Raw genomic sequence first — 6,702 nt, forward strand, 5'->3', positions numbered from 1 at the left:
GGATGACGCATGGAATTGTCAGCCAAAACTACGTCGCTGTTGACCCAAAAATCGTCACTAAAAACTAAGTAACGACTGACATATGAAATCGACAACAAAATCTAATTCACAGCTGATGCATGGAATCATCAATCAAAACTAATTCACGGCTAACACATGGAATCGTCAGAAACACTATGTCTCTGCTGACCTAGAAATCGACAACAAAAACTATGTGGTGGCTAACGTATGGAATCATTAATGAAAACTCTGTCACTATAGACCCAGAATTCATCACTGAAAACTCAGTGACGACTAACATATGGAATCGACAACGACAACTGATTCACAGCTGAAGCATGGAATTATTACCAAAAACAAAGTCACGATTGACGCATGGAATCATCATCGAAATCTAAGTCACTACTGACATAGAAATCATTAGCGAAAACTGAGTCACGATAGACCCAAAAATTGTTACCGAAAACTGAGTGACGACTAACGTATGGAATTGACTGCGAAAACTAATTTATGGCTGATGCATGGAATTGTCAGCAAAAACAGAGTCACGATTGATGCATGGAATCGTGAGTGAAAACTGCATCTCTGTTGACCCATAAATCATCACCAAAAACTGAGTCACTTTAGACAAAGAAATTGTCACTAAAAACTGAGTGACGACTCAAGTATGGAATCGTCTATGAAAACAGGGTCATGGCTAGCGCATGGAATTGTCAGCAATAACTGTGTTATAGCTGACCCAGAAATCATCATCGAAAATTGTGTCACTACAGACCTAGAAATCATCAGCAAAAACTAAGGGACGACTGATGCATGAAATCGACAGTGAAAACTAATTCACGACTGACGTATGGAATTGTTAGTGAAAACAGAGTCGTGGCTGACGCATGGAATCGTCAGCAAAAACAGAGTCATGGCGGATGCTTGGAATTGTCAACACAAACTAAGTCACTATCGACCCAGAAATCATTAGCGAAAGCTGCGTCACTACTGATCTAGAAATAATCAGCACAAACTTAGTTACGGATGACGTATGGAATCGATAGCAAAAACTAATTCATAGCTGACTCAGGGAATCGTCAGCACAAACTAAGTCACTACTAAACCAGAAATTATCATTGAAAACCGATTCACTATTGACCCATAAATCATCTCTGAAAACTGAGTTACGACTGATGTATGGAATCGTCAGAAACAATATGTCACTTCTGACCTAGAAATCATCAGCGAAAACTAAGTGGCGGCTGACACAAGGAATTGTTAATAAAAACTAAGTCACTGGTGAACTAGAAATAGTTAGCGAAAACCGAGTCACTATTGACCTAGAAATCATCACCAAAAACTGAGTCATTACAAACTCAGAAATCATCAGCAAAAACTCAGTGACGACTAACGCATAGAATCGACAACGAAAACTTATTCACGGCTGACGAATGGAATCATCAGAGAAAACTAATTCACGGCTGACACATGTAATCATCAGAAACACTATGTCACTACTGACCTTGAAATCATCAGCAAAAACTGACATGTGGAATCGACAACGACAACTAATTCACAACTGACGCTTGGAATCTTCAACGAAAACAGAGTCACGACTGACACATGGTATTGTGAGCAAAAACAGAGTCATGGCTGACGCATGGAATCATCAGCACAAACTCAATCACTGCTGACCCAGAAATCATCAGCGAAAAGTCCATCATTGCTGGCCTATAAATCATTAGGAAAAACTTAGTTACAGTTGACTCATGGAATCAGTGGTGAAAACTAATTCTTGGCTGACTCATGGAATCGTCAGCACAAACTAAGTCACTGTTGACCCATAAATTATCACTGAAAATAGAGTCACTACTGACCTAGAAATCATCACCAAAAATGGAGTTACGACTAACACATGGAATCGTAAGAATATTATGTCACTACTAACCTAGAAATCGTTAGTGAAAATTGAGTTGCATCTCACGAATAGAATCGTTAACAAAAACTAAGTCACTGGTGATCCAGAAATAGTTAGCAAAAATTGAGACATTGCTGACCCGAAAATCATCACCAAAAATTGAGTGACGTAGACTAAGAATTCTTCATCGAAAACTAAGTGACGGTTGACATATGGAATCGACAACGATAACTGATTCACGGCTGGTGCACAAAATCGTGAGCAAAAATTGAGTCATTGTAGACCCATAAATCATCACTGAAAACTGACTGACGCTTGATGGATGGAATCTACAACAAAAATTGATTCATGGGTGACTCATGTCATTGTCAGCAAAAACAGAGTCATGGCTCACGCATGGAATTGTTAGCAAAAACTGAGTGATGGCTGGCGCATGGAATCCTCAGCGAAAACTACGTAACTGCTGACCCAGAAATCATCATCGAAAACTGGGTCAACATTGACCTAGAAATCGCCTGCGAAAGCTAACTTATGGGTGATGCATGGAATCCTCAATGAAAACTCAGTCACTGCTAACCCAGAAATCATCACCAAAAACTGAGTCAATGCTGACCTAGAAATTGCCTATGAAAATTGAGTTACGGGTGACGCATGGAATCCTCAGGGAAAACTAAATCACTCCTGACCAAGAAATCATCACGAAAATCAAGTCCCTCTCGAGCCAGAAATCATTAACAAAAACTAAATCGTTGCTGAACGAGAAATAGTCAGCGAAAACTGTGTCACTACTGACCTAGAAATCGTCTGCAAAAACTATGTCACTCCTGATCCAGAAATCACCAGCAAAAACTGCATCACTGCTGACCTAGAAATCATCAGTGAAAACTGAGTGACAACTGACACATGGATCCTCAGCAAAAAACTAAATCGTTGTTGACCCTCAAAATCATCACCTAAAACTGAGTCACCACAGACACAGAAATGGTCAGTGAAAACTGCATCACTCCTGACCTAGAAATCATCAACGAAAACTAAGTCACTCCGGACGCATGGAATACTCAACGAAAACTAAGTCCCTACTCACCTAGAAATTGTCACCAAAATTTAAGCCACTGTTGACCTAGAAATCATTTGAGAAAATTGAGTTACGAATGACGCTTGGAATCCTCAACGAAAACTAAGTCACTCCTTACCCAAAAAATGGTCAGCGAAAACTACGTCACTCTTGACTGAGAAATCATCAGTGGAAACTGAGAGACGGCTCACACTTGGAATCCTCAACGTAAACTAAGTTGGTGCTGACCCAAAAATCATCACCGAAAATAGAGTCACTACTAACCTAGAAATCATCAGTGAAAACTAAATTACGAGTGACACATGGAATCCTCAGCGAAAACTAACTAACTCCTGACCCAAAAATTGTAAGCGAAAACTGCATCGCTGCTAATGATACGAACCTCGTGATCACGTGGTCACGCAACCCACACGCAAAAATACTAATTCCCGGAAAGCCAAGTAAATCAGGTTTGATAGGAGTGTGACATAAAGATAACTTGTACCTAGGCACCAGCACTATTGGAAATGGAGACCCCCACCCAATGAATATTGATTCGCGAACGAGAAGTAAAGGATGACGCCACGGAGATAGTTGTTCTTCGATAGGTCGTTTTCAGTTCTTTAGAGAATCAATGAAGGGAGATTATCCCACTAACACACAATAAGTGCATCAAAGAAGTTTATTGATCTGAAAATTGTGTAACCTTACAGGTTTGGTTATGCCTTTATTTATACTGACTCTAGACTTAAAGAAACCCTAATGGACCCCCCCTTAGGTGTACTTATATGAAGCCCACTTACAATTGACTCAAATAAGTAATAATAACCCAAAAACTAAGAAGAAAATAATAAAAATAATAAAAATTTGAAAATTATCATGCTAAATATGCTAGAATCAGATTTGTCACCCTTAAGAAGTCTTAAATAAACTAGGAAAAATCTGATTTGAAACATTTGTGTTGCTGCCCCCCTTGATGTCCTTGATTAGCTTGGATTTCCTTGTTTAACTTGGACAAATAAGAAAACAAATTTCCTCATTTGTTGTTGATTTAATTACTTTTGCTTCCTAAGTTAGGAAAAACATTAAATAGTCCTCCCCTCTTTAGGAATAAGATATGGCCAACTTCCTCATACGTGCATGAGAGTTTGGTCACGTACATTAAGTGGTAGACTTTGTAGGGTATCCTCATCATTTTTAGAAAATATGGCCGAAGAAGATAACCAATCACTTCATAATGAGAGTAATCAAGTTAGAACACTAAGAGATCACATGATCCAACAAGAACAAGTGCACCCTCATGTATAGTTTTCCCTCCTAATGCATCTCACTTTAATTTTAAGCCAGGCATTATTCAACTTTTACCTTTTTTTCATGGCTTAGATCTAGAAAATCCATACTTGCGTTTGAGAGAATTTGAAGAAGTCTGTAACATCTATAATGACTTAAATTGTAGCATGAACACCATCAGATTAAAGCTTTTCCTTTTTCATTAAAAGATAAAGCTAAAACATGGCTACAAAATCTTAGGTCAGGATCCATTCATGCTTGGGATGAAATGCAACAACAATTTTTAAAGAAGTTTTTTTCATCTCACAGAACAAACTCTTTCAAAAGATGAATCTCCACTTTCACTCAAAAACTAGGAGAAATATTTTACCAATGTTGGGATAGGTATCGAGACTTGCTTAATACTTGCTCTCATCATTGTTTTGAAACATGGAGATTGGTTTCACATTTTTATGAAGGGTTAACACCTAAAGATAGGCAAATGGTGGAATTGATGTGCAATGGAACTTTTGAAAATAAAGACCTTGATAAAGCAATGGAGTACCTAGACTTGCTAGTTGAAAATGCTCAAAATTGGGACACTACAGGCACTTATGAGGCACCAGGTAAAACTCAACCTCATACATCTAGTGGAGGTATGTACAACCTTAGGGAAGATCATGACCTCCAAGCTAAATTTGCATATTTAGCTAGAAAAGTTGAGGCACTAGAATTTAAAAAGAGTGGTCAATTAAAATTTGTTCAAGACACTATATGTCAAATCTGTGGAACGAATGAACATGCAACCAATGACTGTCCAACTTTGCCTTCTTTCAAAGAATGCCTACATGAATAAGCCCATGCTCTAAATAGTTTCCAAAGGCCCAATCATAACCCATACTCACAAACATACAACCCTGGTTGGAGAAATCACCCAAATTTCAGTTAGAAGAGTGGTAACAATAATGCACAAACTTCACAGCCATCGTTTCAAGCACACCATAATTTCCAAAATTCTCATGGATATGTGATTGTGCATCAAAAGTATCATTAAGTCTCTTATTTTACATATGTATTTATTGTTTTTATTTGAGTTTTTTATAATAATTGATGTGCTTTTTAGTAATGAAGTTTCTTTTAATGTTTCGATAGGTTTTTGGAGCTTAAATGAATTATTTTAGAAAATTCAACGTCGGAATTCGGAACAAAGAATTGAAGAGAAATTTAGTTGAAGATTGAAGAAAATCTTGGTTCAAATAAGTGCTCCAAATTTGCTCCAAAAATCAATTCTATTCCAATTCTAGAAAAGAATATCATATGATCTATTTCAAGCCCAAACTTGCCTTATGTTGTGTGCAAACTTCAACCATCAAACACTTAAGGTTTTAATGTCAATCTTAGCCCAAATAATAGGTACATTTGTATCCTTATTTGATGTTTAAATTCAGCCCCAAATCAGCCCCAAATCAGCCCCCAAATCAGCCTCCAAATCAGCCCAAGCACAATCCATGATCTTACATGTCCACACAACAAATAACATTTGATTTATTTTGGATAATTCATTGATCCAAGAGGGCAAGCACATGGATGGAAAGCTGGAGGGGACATTGTCACATTATTTTGGGTCAAAAAGAAGAAAGAGACAGCTCACAAAGGAGGAAGAAAAACGTGCACCAAAGTTTTCTCCAAGCTGGCCTGATTTGATTTTCCAGAACACCTTTCGGTGTTTTGCCCATAACTTTTGACTCAGATGTCCAAATGAGCTGTTATTTAATGATCTAGAAAGCTAACAGAATGGCATATAAATATGTCTCTAATAGCCATCTTCAAAGGAGGCTTATAAGAGGGTCGATTTGCTGTCCAAAGTTAGAGTCAGATTTGTGTCCGAATATTTACTGAAATTGTGTTGTATTCTTCTTTATAGATTTCGGTTCTTTAGCTTGTAAAACTTATTATTTCAGTGTGATTCAAGTTATTTCATGTTTATTGAAGTGTTCTTATATATAATCATGGTTGGCTAATCTCCTTCTTGGATCCAAATCAAGGATGATGGTGATTGAGGTGAGTTCTTTAATATATGAATGAATCTTAATGTTTATCTTCTTATTTTCTTCATGAATGTTTTAATTATTGCAAAGAAATTTTAGAAATCATTTAGGTAATGTTATAATCTTGAATTTTTATGCACAAACCTTAGTTTTGGTATAGAGATTGCTTGATTCAATGTCTTACTTAATATGAAAGTACTTGTTCATTCTTAAGCAATAATCAATCTTCATCTTTTTAAACTTCATTGTAATATCTTCCGATCTAATATCACCATCGTTGATATTAGGTTGAGTTATCTTATATATGTTGAAGGAATCACCAATACATCACCATTAGAATTGATTTGGACCAAGACTTACTTTTTCTTGTCATTTAAAATCTATTTACACCTTTTCATCTTTGAAAACAAATCCATCAATCATTTTCAACC

This window comes from Populus trichocarpa, chromosome 10, assembly GCF_000002775.5.
Source record: "Populus trichocarpa isolate Nisqually-1 chromosome 10, P.trichocarpa_v4.1, whole genome shotgun sequence".
NCBI classification, from domain to species: Eukaryota; Viridiplantae; Streptophyta; class Magnoliopsida; order Malpighiales; family Salicaceae; genus Populus; species Populus trichocarpa.